The sequence below is a fragment of the Anolis sagrei genome, chromosome 2 (assembly GCF_037176765.1).
Source record: "Anolis sagrei isolate rAnoSag1 chromosome 2, rAnoSag1.mat, whole genome shotgun sequence".
In the NCBI taxonomy this organism is placed as follows: domain Eukaryota; kingdom Metazoa; phylum Chordata; class Lepidosauria; order Squamata; family Dactyloidae; genus Anolis; species Anolis sagrei.
Window position 1 is genome coordinate 150,904,831 of NC_090022.1, and position 18,539 is coordinate 150,923,369.

Sequence of the window (18,539 nt, forward strand, 5' to 3'; positions counted from 1 at the left end):
GGCATCCACCGGCTGGAATGTGAGGCTTTGTCCTCACTTGGCGGGGTGTCAGATAGGGGAACAATGAGTTTCTTGGTCTGTTGATGGGATTTGGGAGGAAATATGAAAAGGCTTTCTTCGATATCGGACCTCAAAGGGGGATCAACAATACCTGGTTGATTAAATCAATCTTTTCTTTCCGAGTTTCTGTTGACCCCCTCCCCTCGCTGGTCTGCTCTGAGGGCCAGGGTTGGGGGGATCAACAGTGCGGTCCATGCAAATGAAACAATCAGGAAGGGTCTTGGGGAGAACAAAGGAGCTTCCTCCCCAAGGCAAGACAGTAATCTTCAGGTCACATCTTTTGTGGGGCAAAGGTCGGCAGGAAAGGCAGGGTGGGGAACATATTACATTTCATACAGTCTCTCCTTACACATATTTCATAAGGGGAAAACCCCATCCCCATCCCAGGAAAATTTATTACAATATTTGATCTTTATTATGGCACAAACTGGAGGCTTCATAAACTTTGAAGAGAATCAAGTGGATTTAATTCCAAGACACACTGGAACAATAATACCACCAAAAGAGTCTCTTACCATCCATTCTCTTTTTAAAACTATTTTCAAGGGTGCTATGCTGAGTCGATGAAATTGTACTTTTACACCAGAGGTCCACAAACATTTTAAACAGAGGGCCAGGTCACAGTCCCTCAAACTGTTGGAGGGCCGGATTATAATTTGAAAAAAATATATGAATGAATTCCTATGCACGCTGCACATATTTTGTTTGTAGTGTAAAAAACACTTCAAAACAATACAATAATTAAAATGAGGAACAATGTTAACAAATATAAACTTATTAGTATTTCAATGGGAAGTGTGGGCCTGCTTTTGGCTGATGAGATAGGATTGTTGTTGTTGTTGTTGTTGTGTTCTTTCAAGTCGTTTCAGACTTAGGTTGACCCTGAGCGAGGGCTGGGTAAATGACCTTGGAGGGCCTTAGTTTGAGGACCCCTGGGCTAAGAGAACGTCTTGCTTATAAGTGGTCTAAGGAATTCAGTCCTACGAAATTTGAACCGTGGACCTCCTGGTGCATCGCTTACACTGTTAAGATCAAACTATGTGTGCTATACAATCTTGACAGTTGGTTTGGTACTATTAATTTCCCTTTGGGTTTTCTTTTACACTGACACAAATCTCTTGTGATTCCATTCTGACTCTGAGTACTGTGTAAGCTATGGTGAATAGCATGAATTAGTCCTAACAAATGCAAAGTAAGGACTGTGGATTTTAACCGACTAAAAGTGTATTTAGTGTAAACACAGGTATAAAGAATACAGCTAAGTATGTGCATTCAACAAAGCTCACTGCAATAAAATGCCGTACTTTAAATAAACATCATTACATACACAGTGGCTGTCTAGGAGCCTGGCTGCACAAGGATTTCATTGCATCAAAATGTCTATGGGCCCTTCCACACAGCCCTATAACCCAGAATATCAAGGCAGAAAAATCCCACAAGATCTGCTTTGAACTGGAATATCTGAGTCCACACTGCCATATATCGCAAGTCAAAGCAGACAATATGGGATTTTATTCAGCTGTGTGGAAGGGGCCTATGTCAGACTTTGCTTATGGAACATTCTGAAGGCATCTGGGGGCCCTTCCACCCAGCCCTATATCCCAGAATACCAAAGCAGAAAACCCCACATTATCTGAGTGTGGATTCAGTTAACCCAGTTCAAAGCAGATATTGTGGGATTTTCTGCCATAATATTTGGGATATAGTGCTGCATGGAAGGACTTTTAGAGCTACAGGGTTTTTTCTTCTTCTTTGCCAAAATGTTTACTTTGTGCACACTGTGTGTGTGTGTGTGTTGTTGGAGGTTGTAAATGTAAATAAACAGAAGCTTTACCACTGTTTCTGAACCAAAATATTATCCTGTAGTATAATAATGTGTCACTCAAATTTGTGTAACGAGTAACAGTAACTTTGGCTACATCATGAGAAGAAAGGAAAGCTTAGAGAAGAGAATGATGCTGAGGAAAATGGTAGGAAAAAGGAAGAGGGGCCGACCAAGGGCAAGATGGATGGATGGCATTCTTGAAGTGACTGGACTGACCTTGAAGGAGCTGGGGGTGGTGACGGCCGATGGAGCTCTGGCATGGGCTGGTCCATGAGGTCACGAAGAGTCGGAAACAACTGAACGAATGAACAACAAAAAACAGTAACTTTACTTCAGTTCAAAAGGTCAAACAGAGCAACAATATATAGAGCAGTCTCTCTAAATTCTTACAGAGAACAAAGGGAATAAACAGTCCTTTTAAACATTCTTTAAAATATGCTTCATGCCTTAGAAATGATCAGGCTTCAGAGAGTTGGCAGCCATTTCCTTCCTTCCTGTTTCCAGTCAGTGCTCTCTTCACTCTCTGAGATGAAAATGCAGTTAGAACCATTTTGCTCAGTCACAAGCTGAAACAGTAGCCAATCAGAATTCTGGCTCCTGGCATGCTCAGCCAATCAGCTGCAGACACATGCTTTTCCAGTCAACCCATTATATCATGGTGCCTTTTTACAAATCCCCACATGTGTGTTTTCAAGTCTCCTCTTAGTTTATGGTCATCACAATGAATTTCATAGAGTTTCTTAGGCAAACAGTACTCAGAGGTAGCAAAATCTTGCCTTCCCAGTAAGCCCAGGCAAAGGCAACATTTCAGTCTCTCCTGCCTTGTATGCTTTTCTACAGTTACAACTTTTTCCATCTTGACCACACTCAGGGCCCTTCCACACAGTCATATAACCCAGAATATCAAGGCAGAAAATCCCACAATATCTGCTTTGAACTGGGTTATCTGAGTCCACACTGCCATATATTCCAGTTAAAAGCAGATAATGTGGGATTTTGTTCAGCTGCATGGAAGAGGCTTCTGTTGTTGCTTGGCCCACCATACATGTGTCAATTTTCATCTGTGAAATGTTGGAGGATATGGATTTGGCCCTCTGAATATCCCATGGAAGGCCAATGTAGCTTCCCATCTTTGCTATACAATGTTACATGGGCTGGCAGCACTTTTTTATGATCTTCTCCTTTTTTAGCATCCCTTGATTCATCAAAAAGTTTTAAATTTCTAAAGCAAGATTGTTTTCTCAAGATATAATTCCTTTATAGATATGGAGTGGGGAAGCGAATAAAAACTGATCCGTTGTACTTAATTCTAGGTTGTGTTTATTACAGAGTTGGGCTGGGATATTCTATAAACTGAAATTACATTCCATGGATTAAAAAAAATAAAACCAGTTTGATCAAATACTTGCAACAGAAGGCAGCGTTCCGAACGACTGCACTTATTTAGAGTCAGTCAGACTTCACTAAGTACACAAAAATGTGTATCTTACATTTCAACGGCTGAAATTAGCGGGTTATAGAAAAATGTAGGCGCAGCCATTTCCCCCCAACAGTTCTCTCTAATTAAATCCCCTTTCCAGACTCATAGAAACGTCTATCTAATCTCTTCTAAACCAGTCAGTACATGTGTTTATCAAGGATTTGGTGCGTTACCATTTTCGCGCCTCTGTGTGTGTATGTGTGTAAAACTTATTCATGGATTCGGGCACGACACGTTATTAAATAGTCTAATCACTTAATATTATGGCATTTAAAAGAGCCACCTCATTTAAAAAAATACACACATATACAACAGTCCATCATGGTTCATGTCCTACTTCACAGTTTTAAAACGGTGGCTGATATCCTGCATTACGATACATAACTAGAACGAAAGAATCCTGTCATCATAGTTCCATCTCCTGATGCTACCCAATGAAACCTACCATAGAAGAAGGCAACCCTGTCAAAAAGGGGTTTCCAAGGCAAGGGAGCTTCTATGGTAGGTTTTGAGGAGCACATTGTTATTGTTTCCATAGTATTTTTTAGCATTTAAAGCATACCATAAACATTAGCAGTTGACCATAAAGCAAAATGCCATATTGCAGTAATATCTTTATATTACTCCAATCTGTGTCAACCATATAATTAGCTTCTTGTAATGTTTACATCAGTTCTTGCAATGTTTACATCGGTGATTTCCAACCTTTTTTGACCAGGGACCACTCTCCAACATTAGTACTAAAAGGGTTACAAATCAGTTTTTGGTCAACTTTAGATCCAGTCTGGTTATTTTAGGTGCTGATTCAGAAAATTGCATTGGATAGACCACATCAGTTCTAGTTTCTGATACAGAACATATGCCATCTGCTCGCCCACAGAAAACCATATTTAATAATCTAGAGCTGATGTGGTCTATCCAATGGAATTTTCTGAATCAGCACCCCAAATAAACAAACCGAATCTAAAGTTGACCAAACACTGATTCATAACCCTTTTAGTACTAATGTTGGAGAGTGGTCCCTGGTCAAAGTGGTCCCTGGTCAAAGAGGTCACTGGTCAAAGTGATCCCTGGTCAAAGTGGTCCCTGGTCAAGTGGTCCCTGGTCAAAGTGATCCCTGGTCAAAGTGGTCCCTGGTCAAAGTGATCCCTGGTCTAAGTGGTCCCTGGTCAAAGTGGTCCATGGTCAAGTGGTCCCTGGTCAAAAAAGGTTGGAAACCACTGATGTAAACATTACAATTTACTAGTTTTAAATGTGGTTGGGAACCACTGTTTTACATTAACATTTCTGTATTTATTATTATTATAGTCATTGTGATACTGCTCAAGGTTGAAAGGAGATGATTTGTCTAAAGACCACTTAGTTGGATTGATAGCAAATTCAAAGTAAGGTACTTCCTGTCTCTTAGCTTAGTCTAATGCAAATTAAACATAGACGTGCTTATTAAGAAGCAGATTCAATTAAGTTTAGTAGAATGAATTTCTCTTCAAAGTAACGGTGCAGAGGATTACAGTTTTATGTTGCAATACTGAACATACTTCTCTGGTAGGAAGGATCACATTGGTAGCGGAAGAGAATGTGCATCCATATGATTAACCTCCTTCCCACAATGGGGATACAGGCTTCCGAAATCAGACATGCCAATTTAGTTCATCAGTATTTTCTAATGATTGATCATAAAACAAAACATGTTAAATGCAAAATACACAGACAAATACAATCACTTGCTATAACAAACAAATGTCTTACAGTATTTGTTGGAGATGAGTGCAGGTGCTGACAGACCCATATGTGTTGCTGCTGAGTTTCCCACTAAATTTCGCATAAATTCTTACTCTGTGGCCAGATTGTTTAATCTCATACGCCATTAGATATTTTGCATGCGTGCATGCATTTCTTGTGTGGTTGCCTAGCTTGCCCTTGTTGGAAATAGCAAACTTCCAAGCCTTCACTATTTATTTGTTAATGTATATATTTGCTAACCTGCGTTGTATGTATATATTGATTTACCCGTTTGACTGATCTCTTCAGTGTGAGAGGGGCTATAGATATGTGATTGGACTGAGAATGCTCAGACTCAAGAGTCCATTTTGTTATCAGTATGATTTTGGACATCAATGTTAGCTGTTTGCTTTAGACCTCAGTGGAGGTGGATCAAGAATGCTTTTGGACTTCAATGGAAGCAGATGTCTTTTGGACTTATGTAGGAACGGTTTACTAAATGTTTGCTTTGAAAAGCAGTGAGTACAGTTATACAGTTTGGACTTTCATAAGATGTATACTTCAAGCTTTTGGACTATGAACTATTGATTAAGAATGATGCCCTGTGCTCTCAACACAGAGAAATTACATCTTATCTATAAATGTGCCTGTATGCTGAATTAATATAAGATATATTACTTTTTAAAGAAGACTTTGTTTTTGTTCTCAGAGTGCACATTTTAAGCTAAGAGGTTTCAAGGGAGAGTAGATGTTTTGGGACCACTGCAATTTCAAAACTCTGCTAGCTAGGTATATCTTTTTGTATTAGTGGCATATCTTTGTCCCTGACAGTTCAAAGCCATGATTTATCAATTTAAACAGCTGAATTACCTGTGTGGCATTACATGGATGCTTGTGAACATCACTTTTTCATGCCTTTTCTTAACTAGGGGTTTTCAAAAGGTAGTCTCCTGATGTTCATGGAGATCCACATTTGCCAAAAGGATATATCATTTTTCTTTTCAAAAAGGTTAAGAATGCCATTTTTCCAAAAGCCCCAGCCCCATAGGTTTTGCTTAGATCAGCAAAGTAGTGCAAGGCAACTTAGGCACACAACAGCCTTCACTATTCTATAAGTCTCTCACCTAGCACTGAAATATTAGCTACAGTTACGGTAATTAACTCCTTTCCATCTGTTACTAAGGAGGCTGTCCAGACCTTGAACTGGTGCTTGGTAGCCATGTCAGGCTGAATGAGAGCTAACAAACTGAAAGTGAATCCAGACAAAACAGAGGTCCTCCTGGTCAGTCAAAAGGCCGAAGAGAGCATATGGTTACAGCCTGTGTTGGATGGGGTTACACTCCCCCTGAAGACACAGGTTTGCAGCTTGGGTATGATCCTGGATTCATTGCTGAGTCTAGAACCCCAAGTTTTGGCGGTGATTGGGGGAGCATTTGCACAGTTAAAACTTGTGCGCCAGCTGCGCCCGTACCTTGGGAAGTCTGATTTGGCCATGGTGGTCCATACTCTGGTTACATCCCGAATAGAGTACTGCAACGCGCTCTACGTGGGGTTGCCTTTGAAGACTGTTCGGAAACTTCAATTAGTCCAAAGGGTGGCAGCCAAGTTACTTACTGGAGCGACATACAGGGAGCACACCACCCCCCTGCTGTGTCAGCTCCACTGGTTGCCAGTCCACTTCTGAGCACAATTCGAAGTGCTGGTCTTGACCTATAAAGTCCTATATAATTCCAGCCCAGCTTACCTGTCTGAACGTATCTTCCTCTATGCCCCGCCTTGCAGTTTAAGATCACCTGGGGAGACCCTGCTCTCGGTCCTGCCAGCCTCACAAGTACACTTGGCAGGGATGAGGGACTGGGCCTTCTCAGCAGTGGCCCCCACGCCTGTGGAATTCACTCCCCAGTGAGATCAGGTTGGTGTCTTCCCTCCTTTCTTTCAGAAAGAAGGTTAAATCATGGTTCTGGAACCTGGCCTTTGGACAGAAGGCATGACAGCACTTTGGATGTTGAATCGGACTGGAATTGGCTATATGGATTGATGACAATATTTTTAATGTGTTTTTTTAACTTAATGTTCGATTTACGGTTTTAAACTGTTGTTATATTTGTTTATATTTGTATTATCTTTTGGCATTGAATTGTTGCCGGTGTAAGCCACTCTGAGTCTCTCCTCGAGGGTTGAGAAGTTAATTTACAGCTGGAGAAGATACAGGAAAGGTAACTAAAATGCTAAAGACGTGGGTCACTTTTTGAAAATGCAGAAACAAACAGTCTTTTTTGCTTTTCTAATACTTCTTTTAAAAAGTGTTAGAAAAGCAGATGACTTATGTTTCCAGGGTGGGCTGAACAGGTTGAAATGTAGAAAGGCAACTTTCACATTTTGTGAAGTGGACTAACACTAGACTAAAAGAGGAGCAGTGGTACAATCAGCTCAATGGCCAGAGTCCATGCCCTCATTCAGCCAAGTGAAGAGGAGAGAGAAGACTGAAACACTTGAGGGCCAGCTTCCCACATTATACATGTTATCATCTAAGGAGCAATCCTCTCTATAGAACACAGGTAAAATTATCAATTGGGAATGGTGCAGTTTTGTGCTTCCAGTGGATAAAGTAAATGAGTAGAAAAATATTTCTTCACTCAACCTAATTATTTTAGGGAATTCACTGCCATTAGATGTGAAGTATATTAACCCATATACTCATGTATAAGTCTAGCAAAAGATCAACCCAAAATACATGAGCTGACTTATCTGTGGGTCAATGTAAGTGTTGTGCATTAACTCTTTATCAAAAAAGGAACTATCCCTTTATCTGAGCAAAGGTAAGGTAAGAGCTTAGTTAATCATGGAGCCCCCGGTGACGCAGTGAGTTAAACTGCTGAGCTGCTGAGCTTGTTGACTGAAAGATCACAGGTTCGAATCCAGAGAGTGGCATGAGCTTCCGCTATCAGCCCCAGCTTCTGCCAACCTAGCAGTTTGAAAACATGCAAATGTGAGTAGATCAATAGGTACCACTGTGGCACCACTGTGCAGTCATGCCAGCCACATGACCTTGGGGGTGTCTACGGACAATGCAGGCTCTTTGGCTTAGAAATGGAGATGAGCACGACCCCCCAGAGTCGGACATGACTGGACTTAACTGGTCAGAGTCGGACATGACTGGTCAGGGGAAAACCTTTATCTTTACCTAGTTCATCACAGAGTCCAAAAGGAAGCACTGCTCTCCTTTCCACTATGGCACTGCTTCTGGAGTTTTTGAATACCTGGGAGGGGAAATGATAGTGGTGGCTAGCGTGGTTGTCCCCTGTGGCCTTCTCTGCAGAATGACCCTCAACTTATCCATAGACCATATCAAAATCCATAATGTTGGGCCCCAAATCTGCCTTTGACTTATGTATGAAGTTGACTTATACATTGAATATACAAGGTACTTTTTTGTAAGTCACACAGATAGCTTTTTTAAAAAAAGGAAACAAATCTATAGAGGATTAGTTTGTCAAAGGGCTGCTGTTCATGAAAGCTTAATGGTGCCTCCATCTTTAGAGACAGTATACTACTAAATGAAAGCAGGAAAGGGCTGTTGCCTTCCTGCCCTGCCAATAAACTGTAGAAGCTTTCAACTGGTCACAATAGAGAAAAAAAGAATGCTGGATTAGTTGCATCTTTCAAGAAATGTCAACTGTACAACAAAACAGAAGCCTATGTTTGCCAACAGAGTGTGTAATAGTGGATGCCCTTCTGCTGCCTGCTTCACATCTTGGGTGGCCTCTAGAATTGCAAGCCATAATGGGGGTGTGCTCATTGCCACCTCATGATCACAGGGCTGGATTATGACTGATGTAATGGACAAGGTTGCCATATAATGATGATGGCGATGATAATGACGATGGATGTTCCTGTGCCCAAATTTGAATTAAGGAACATGAAAGGCACTGCAAACTGCTTCAATCAGAGAAATCAACCATAGCAGAGCGCCTGATGAACCAACCTGGACACAGCGTATTATTTGAGAACACAGGAATGCTGAACCACTCTTAACAACCACCATGTCAGACTACACAGAGAAGACATTGACATCCACGAGCATGTGGACAATTTCAACAGAAAGGAGGAAACCATAAAAATGAACAAAATCTGGCTACCAGTAGTTTAAAAAACCCTCTAAAATTATAACAGTAAATAAAGAACAACACTCAAACACAGGGGAACCCAAGACAAGAAACAATCAGGGACAGCTAATAACCTCTCAACAAAGGATTCCCCCAGGCAGAAACAAGCAATGCCTAAAAACTGCCAGGCCATCAAATGCTAATCAAGGTGGCCAATGGAAACATTCACACCTAGCTCCACAAGAGTCCTCGTTTCCAACAGATCGCACAACCTTTGAGGATGCCTGCCATAGATGCAAGTGAAACGTCATGGCCATACAGCCCGAAAAACCTACAACAACCCGATGTTCCTATGACTAGTCTGGCTGCCGTGTTTTGATCTAATTGAAATTTCCAAACTTGGTTCAGAGGTAGCCCAATGTAAAGCGCATTACAGAGCGCATTACAATGTAAAGTGCATTATGAAGCAATATATACGAATGTATGAATTAGTATCATCACTAGGGGTGAGGGGGGTTGGGGAAACCACACCAAGTGACACCATCAAAGGGGGTGATACCAAAGTAACTATCTATAAATTTTTGCACAATGTTTCAGCAAAAATTAATTTTAAAAATCTCTGTAGTAAAGATAGAAGAAAGCACTTTTCGTAAGCAAGGCTTACATGTACTGAATCAATACACACAGTACTTACAAAGCTAAAACTCTGTGCTAATTTACTTTTTGAGCTTTCCTATTATATGTATGCATTTTGGTGAGAGCTGTTATCACTGCCCAATTATAATGATGCTTCGAATCATACAATTTTCACTGCATGTACTACAAGCACACTCTGATCCATTGCTGGTGAGTTTCATATAGATGCTGATATTATCAAATATTCTGGTACTTTAGCTTCAATGTTGTGGCATAGTTTGGTAGGACAGAAGGTCCATGGGGATGACACCATGAATTACCACACTGGATTTATTTATGAATTATTGAAATAACATTCAGAGAGTACATGGAGCACAAGTATTGCAATGAATAAATAAAATTACAGTTAAAGGTTGTTATTATTACTATTTGTGATGTATCATATGCCACTCACCTCCTGCTCATGTATAGTTAACAACAGCAGTGAGCAGACAACTTAAATAGTTGGCATTAAACAACTTGTTTTCTGTGAATTAAAGGATGTAATGAGAAATAATGAGCCACTTTCTTCTGTCATTATCAGTCAATTTAGAAAACATCATGTCTTCTAATCTGGCTTTAGTAAAATCCTGAAGGATCTGTCCATCCATTTACTTATTAAGCTAAAGCTCCAGACAAACTAAATGGACAGGCACACTTTTGACAACTCTGCACCCGCTACATTCCTTTTGAATTCCTAGTGCATCTCATTCTTTTCTTAGAATAGTTATGTTGGTTCAAGATCTGCAACCTTCAGACATGGGTTGCCTATTGAAATGAGCTCTGATCCAAATACAAAGTGCAGAGCATGTTTGCCTGGCCTTTCCACTGAGGAAATGTCTTATTTTTCTGTAATTTTTATTGAATCAGCTGCAAAGACCCAAAAACAGAAATGGAGAGATTACGGACAAACAGTGATTCCCAAAGTGTGTGTATGTGCATGTGTGCGTGTGGGGGTGGGGCAATTGGGGGGTTACTGTCAGAAGAACTGAAATGCCTTTCAAAGCAACATAAGCTGGTGTGCTGGATGCATTGACTAGATCAGGGGTCCCCAAAGTAAGGCTCATGAGCCAGATGCAACCCTACAATATCATTATTTATTTATTTAAAACATTTCTATCCCAATGCAACCTGAGCCGTGCTACATGCACAATGGTGGACCTTCTTGCGGCAACACTCCAAATGGCCAGATACTGGTCAAAGGACATTTAATCAACTACCAAGCTTGCAAATTTTGTGTTTTGTCTGTTTGTTTGTTTTGTTCTGTTAGAAATGTAATACAATTCTCTGGCTGCCCCTGACATGATAAATATTTATATCCCATGACCAACAAAAAATATTGTGTTTTCTGATGGTCTTGGCGACCCCTCTGACACTCCCTTGTGACCCCCCCCCCCTCCAGAGATCCCAACCCCCAGATTGAGAAACACTGAGGTAGAGGAAGAAACAGAAAAAGATAACAATTGAAAATGGGGATATAGAAGTAAGTGCAATGGATCTTGGCATCCACTGAGATTGAGTTTCTGAACCTCCCATGCTTACCAAAATCTGTGGATACTCAAGTCCTACTATATACAGTAGCATAGTAAAATTGTGTAAATTATATAATATGGCAAAATCAAGGGCTGACAACATGATGAGAAAATGTGAAGATAAATATTACTGGTTAAGTTATTAGTAATTTCACCCAAAACAATTAATTGTTGCAATATTGTGGGCATTTTTTTTGCTTCTGCTTTCCATGTTGACTGAATTGATAAATTTCTTCTCCAAAGAAGATTACTCCAACCAAATGTGTACAACACGCAGAACAATCGTGCCATCATTGACCTGGTCTTTAAAAGTCAGGTAATTACATTTTTCTGCTTTTGTGCTCACACGCTACTCTCTCTTTTGTGATGGATGGTGCTGAAATGATGGCCCTCTCCACGGGGACCACCCAGAGTCAAGAGAAGGAATGCTTTCACACAGCTGACAGCTTCTGGGTTAGTCTCTTATATTTCGTGTTCTTTTCAATCTGTCATTCACAAAACAATAGATTCCTGTATTGGTGGCGAAGTTCAGTTTTCTGCTTATTCATGGTGATGACAAAAAACCATACATCAAGACTAGAGGAGGAGCATTTCTCCAAGACATACATGAATGGGATGAGATTAGCTAGCTACTAATTTGTTCTCTGAAGCTAGACCACAGCTGTACTCTTCAGAATGACAAACAAAGGCTAAACTTCAGCAAACATACAGATAGTCCATGAAAGTTTTGCACTTGACAAGGCTGATGAATCAGTACAACCAGAAGACATAAACAGCGCTGCCAACTTTGGCACTTTTCTCAGCCTCTAATGCATTGAATTGTTCCTTGCAAAGACTGAGAAAGTACCTCATATCCTCCAACTGCCTCAGTTTGGCACAGGCAGTCCTCTTTCACCTGCTGTTTAAATAGTCCCGGCTTCTCCACTGTTTCCCCCTTTGAACTTTGTTTGCACCAATGGAAGTAACCAGGAATAAAGTGTTGTTGAAGGCTTTTGTGGCTGGAATCACTGGATTGCTGTGAGTTTTCTGGTCTGTATGGCCATGTTCTAGAAGCATTCCCTCCTGACATTTCACCCACATCTATGGCAGGCATCCTCAGAGGTTGTGAGGTTTGTTGGAAACTCGGCAAGTGGGGTTTATATATCTGTGTAATGTCCAAGGTTGGAGAAAGAACTCTGGTCTGCTTGAGGCAAGTGTAAATGTTGCAATTGATCACCTTGATTAGCATTGAATAGCCTCGCAGCTTCAAAAACTGGCTGCTTCCTGCCTGGGGGAATCCTTTGTTGGGAGGTCATTATTTATTATTTATTGACTTTATTTATATCCTGCCTTTCTCTACCCCAAGGGGAACTCAAGGCCGCTTACACTTGCATCTCCATGGTGCATTAAAACATACAATATCAGCTAAAAACATGAGTTAAAATTAAGACATAGTACACATACTTCAGGAAATAAAGCCTGTCTGCTCATTGGAGGGAAGGATACTAGAGACAAAGTTGAAGTACTTTGGCCACATAATGAGGAGACAGGAAAGCTTAGAGAAGACAATAATGCTGGGGAAGATGGAAGGAAAAAGGAAGAGGGGCCGACCAAAGGCAAGATGGATGGATGGGATCCTTGAAGTGACTGGCTTGACCTTGAAGGAGCTGGGGGAAGTGATGGCCGACAGGGAGCTCTGGCGTGGGTTGGTCTATGAGGTCACAAAGAGTCGGAAGCGACTGAACAAATGAACAACAACAACAACAACAACAACAACAACACATAATTAAAATACATTTCAATGTATTTTATTATGCCCAATTTCTTGTCTGGAATTCCCCTGTTTTTCTTTATTTACTGTCCTGATTTTAGAGTTTTAAAATACTATTAGTCAGATTTTGCTCATTTCCATGGTTTTCTCTTTTCTGTTGAAATCGTCCACATGCTTGTGGACTTCAATGGCTTCTCTTTGTAGTGTGAGGATGCCTGCCATAGATGTGGGTAAAACCTCAGGAGAGAATGCTTCTGGAACATGGCCATACAGCCCAGAAAACTCACAGCAACCTAATAATAAAGTGTTTTTTTGCTATTACTTAGCTGGTAAAGAAGAAGGAAAAAAACCAGAGGAATTTTGCCTTTTCCAGGAGACTCCCAGAAAAGAAAACTTCTGCAGCTTCTCCTAGTTTTGTGTGTTCCTTCCCAATAGTAATGTTTACCTCCCATGGCCCAGTTTTCAACATTGGGAAATGTTATGTTACTTTTCAGAGTCATTATTTACAGCTATAGTTTCAAACAGCATATGCCAGATTATATCCCTGATCCAGCAGGTAGCGGAGTGATACACTTGTAACACTGTAAATAATTTTATTTACAAGTCTAAAGCAAATATTTATTGAAGTTGTGGTAAATCCATGGAAATTAACTATGAGATGCTAATTAGATGTTTTATTGATTTATATTGTTTATGATGCTACTGTTTTAATTGTTTTTAACTGTTTTATGATGTTTTTGAGCACTGAAATTTGTTATTGTTAACCACTCTGAGTTGCTCCAGGGCTGAGAAGAGTGGTATACAAATATAATATAATATAATATAATATAATATAATATAATATAATATAATATAATATAATATAATATATGTCAAACCCCAGCTTTAAACACATGAGTTGCTGCTGCCAAGGGGTAGCGTAGCTATCAGTGAAATTTCTTGTTTTGCGTGCTTGGCTATTAACAGCAAATTCGGAGAGTTCAATTGATAACAGTGTTTGCCCATTTGAATTCAACACTAAATGTTGGCTTCTGGTCATGTGCTAAACACATGTGCTCGGCAATGGAAGAGGTAGCTTTTGAACCTGAGCTTTCCAAACTGTGTGTTGAGACATATTTGTGTATTGACTGTAGTGTCTAAGTTGTATCACAGAATGAAAGGTGAAACCTCTGAGTCTGTATGAAATTAGCAATAAATCATATATTTAAAAAATATAAATGGAAGGTTTTCATGGCCTATGTTGTATCCCCATACGTTAAGTCATTACTATTTATGTATGTGTCCATATCTTTTATAAGGGGTTGGTTTAACTTCTGTTGTACTAGTAAAACTGAATGACTGTGTTGTGAAATGCTCTACGTCTAACATAGCGGGAGCCACGGTGGTGCAATGGGTTAAACCCTTGTGCTGCTGAACTGCTGTCCAGAAGGTTGGCAGTTCAAATCCATGGGTCGGGATGAGCTCCCACTGTTAGCCCCAGCTCCTGCCAACCTAGCAGTTTGAAAACACACAAATTTGAATAGATCAATAGGTACTGCCTCCGTGGGAAGGCAAACAGGCACTCGAAGCAATCATGCTGGCCACACGACCAGGTGTCTACGGACAATGCAGGCTCCTCGGTTTGGAAATGAAGATGAACACCTCCCGCAGAGCTGGAGTTGAACACCTCTTCCAGAAGCCGAAGATAAAAGGGGAAGCCTTTGCCTTTGCCTTTGCCTGTGAATTTCTGTCTTATTGTATCAAGGCATTGAATGTTTCCCTGTGTTTGTGTTTATATATATGTGCTGTAATCCGTTCCAAGTCCCTTAAGGGAGACAGGGCAGAATATAAATAAAGTATTGCTGTTGCTCTTCTTCTCCTTCTTCTTCTTCTTCTTCTTCTTCTTATTATTATTATAGTATGTCGCCAACATGAAACATTTGGAAAGCTCTGTTTTAAACAGTAAAATCATAGACAGCTTCTGTTTCAGTATATACATATGGCATTTTGTCACTACGCCTAGAAATGTTTGATATTCAAAGAGCCTGAAAGGCGATCTTTGACAGCAGCAAGACAATCATAGGTTTTATCTTTTGACAAGAAAGTATGGCGAACACTTTGGTGGCAAAAGTAGCTAGAAGAAAATATGTTTTTGTGTGTGTGGGACAGAACGAGAGAGAATTCCAGGTTTTACTTGAACCAACCCACTGTCACTTTCTTGTCCAGAAATGTTTATGCACCTGATAATCATGGGGAGTTAAAGTAATAATGACAAGCCACACAAGAGTTATTAAAAAAATCACATCCTGCATTTCCCCTCCATCTTCTTCTGTGATAACTACAAAAAATAACAAACATACATTAAGATTGCCTGCTGGGGAAAAGTGCCAAGTTTTGTCCTTACACATTTACGCTTCAGTTCTACTCATGTATCTTGTGCTTTTTGATTCATTTAGTGCTTTATTAGCGACTTATTTTTCAGTCTATCAGCTAGGTTCAGAGACAATAGCAAGGAGAAGTTGAATACAAGAGAAAGACAGCTGAAAGTATTATATAAAACGCTGGCCCCTTCCAGATGGAAACAGAAGTTGAAATTTGTTTGGCAGTTTATATTCTACAGAGATAAAAGAGGGATAGCCTTTTGACAGGGTTGCAAGGTGTCAAAGTGATGGTTGATGCCTCAGGTCCCTTCTACGCTACCTTGTATTCCAGGATCTGATCCCAGATTATCTGATTTGAACGGAGTCTCCACTACCAGATAATCTCGGATAAGCAGATAGTCTGGGATCAGATTCTGGGATATAGGGGCAGTGTGTAAGGGGCCTCAGGAAATGCGCTGAGCTTTGTGGGTCTTTGGGTGAGGAGACAAATCTCATGAAAAGGCGGGCTGCGTTTGTGCATGTCAAGTCACTTGGGCATTTATTCTTGTGGGATGCAAGGACTAGTAGGATTTTTTGTTTTTGTTGCTACTTCATAGCTGTAATTTTGCTACTGTTATGAATCATAATGTAAATATCTGATATGCAGGATGTATTTTCATTCACTGGACCAAATTTGGCAGAAATACCCAAAACACCCAAATTTGAATACTGGTGGGGTTGGGGGGGTATTGATTTTGTCATTTGGGAGTTGTACTTGCTGGGATTTATGGCTCACCTACAATCAAAGAACATTCTGAACTCCACCAACGATGGAATTGAACCAAACTTGGCACACAGAACTCCCATGACCAACAGAAAATCTTGGCAGGGTTTGGGCATTGACCTTGAGTTTGGGAGTTGTAGTTCACCTATGTCCAGAGAGCACTGTGAACTCAAACAATGATGGATCAGTAATATGTTATCTGGACAGGAGCTTTCAAAAACTGTAATAGCTACCTACAACTTCACCAATGTGCCAGCATCACAATAGACTCTTCCTGAAGTCATAATACAACTATATAGGTATAAACACCACTGTTTCTGGGCCCACAATGACTTTCTGCTGGGATGTTAGACAGACAAGAAATATTTCACTTCAGTCCCAAATAATTTCCTATTTTCAAACCATTCAGGAGCATCAAAGAGAGAGATTCATACAAAGAAGATGTCAGATTGGAGAATCATATCATTGTCAATTGTAGCAAATCCAATATTAATAATTATTATTTATCATAACCTTCAATGGTAAAAGAAGAAAAAGATATTCAGAAATGTGTTAACTGGAATCTAGGGATGGATGAGAATTTTTCTTCTATTTTGAGGAAAATCAGAAAAAAATCAGAAAGAGATTTACCCATGTAGCCCTTCCCTTTGCCCACTTGCTACCATCCAGGTAAGTATTTCCAGTGCCTTCCTTCAAAGAGCAGGTAAGTATGTCCAAGCTGGGATAAGTCTGCTCTTTAGACTACATCTCCCAGGATGCTCTCTATACCAAGGGGCAATTCTGGGCGTCGTAGTCCAAAACAGCAGGGCTTCAGCTATTTTAGTGGAATCCCATGCCCTAGGTGAGCCCCATCGGGCTGTTTTTCATTTTCGAGATTGGATGATGTTGAGGTTGGTATGCATGGGATCCATCCCTCTTCTTCCAGGTCTAGAAGGTTAAGGCACTGGAGGAAGACAGGAAGCAAAGAAGGAGGGAGGGAGGGAAGGAAGGAAGGAAGGAAGGAAGGAAGGAAGGAAGGAAGGAAGGAAGATTTTATCCTCTCATGGGCCTCAAAGCCACCTGAAGACGCGAAAGTGAAGAAGCAAAAAGGGGTCAGTTTCTTTTGAGGGCCAACAGTGCTCTTTAAGGTTAAGGGACCAACATTTGAAAGTGGAAGCAGACTAGGGACCCTCCTAGACAGGCCCTATATCCCAGGATCTGATCCCAGGTTTTCTGTTTATCCCAGATTATCTGGCAGTGTGAACCTGGGATCAGATCCTGGGTTTATAGGACCTGTCTGGAAGGGCCCCAGGAAAGGAAGGAGGAGAGAGAAGAGACAAGACAAGACGAGAAGGAAGTAGTAATAGAAGAGAAAGAAGGGAAGAAGTGGGAACCGGAAGGAAGGAAGGAAGGAAGGAAGGAAGGAAGCAAAAAAGGAAGGAAGGTTAATACCATCCTTGCTTGGATGAAGATCTGTATTCAAGACAAAGCAGTTCCCTGGAGAAAAAGCCCGCTATGAATGCAAGAAGAACACAGGGCTCCATAATGCATCAGTTCTCAGTGTTCCCATCTTTTAACCTGGCAATGCAGGCTGCGGCTGGTTGCCTGAATTGGAACCGAGAAGGAATTTTCCCCCGTCAACCCCAAATTGGCTCTGGGTGGAAACGGGTTTTTTGCCTTCTCTGCATTGCCTTCCTCCTGGATTGCTGCAAATGTCTTTTGATTTGTGGCTCGGGAGGAGTTAAAAGATGGGTTTATCCAGGAGGAAGAATGGACCGTCTGTTCTTTGATCAATAAAATACATCAATTAATGCTCAATTAATACAAGTGTGTTGTGCTGTGTTGTTGCTTCATATAAAGATTCAAACACAGAAAATAAAATAAAATATATGGCTGCTAAGCTCTTTTCCCACCGTAGTTCTAAGTATACCATCTGTGATAAATTTTAAAGGAATATTATCTTTCCCACAAAAACATCTTTTTTTAAAAAAAAAAGTGAACCTCTTAAAGGATATTAGTATTATTTACGATTACGTTTAGGGGCATTTTTAGAACCATGGAAAACTTTATTGCAGCTGATAGAATTAGAAATTATTGGGGAATCTGAGCAGTTAGGTTCAAAAATAACTCTCAGTGAGGGTAATTCCACCAAAATATAGCAGAGTACCAGAAGCAAACTGCATAAGCAGCAGAAAGTTATGTGTGGTGTGAAGGGATGGCCTTCAAATCTTTAGGATGACTACAGAGTCAGAACTTTAAGTTCAAAAAGATGTATTAAAGTAAAGTA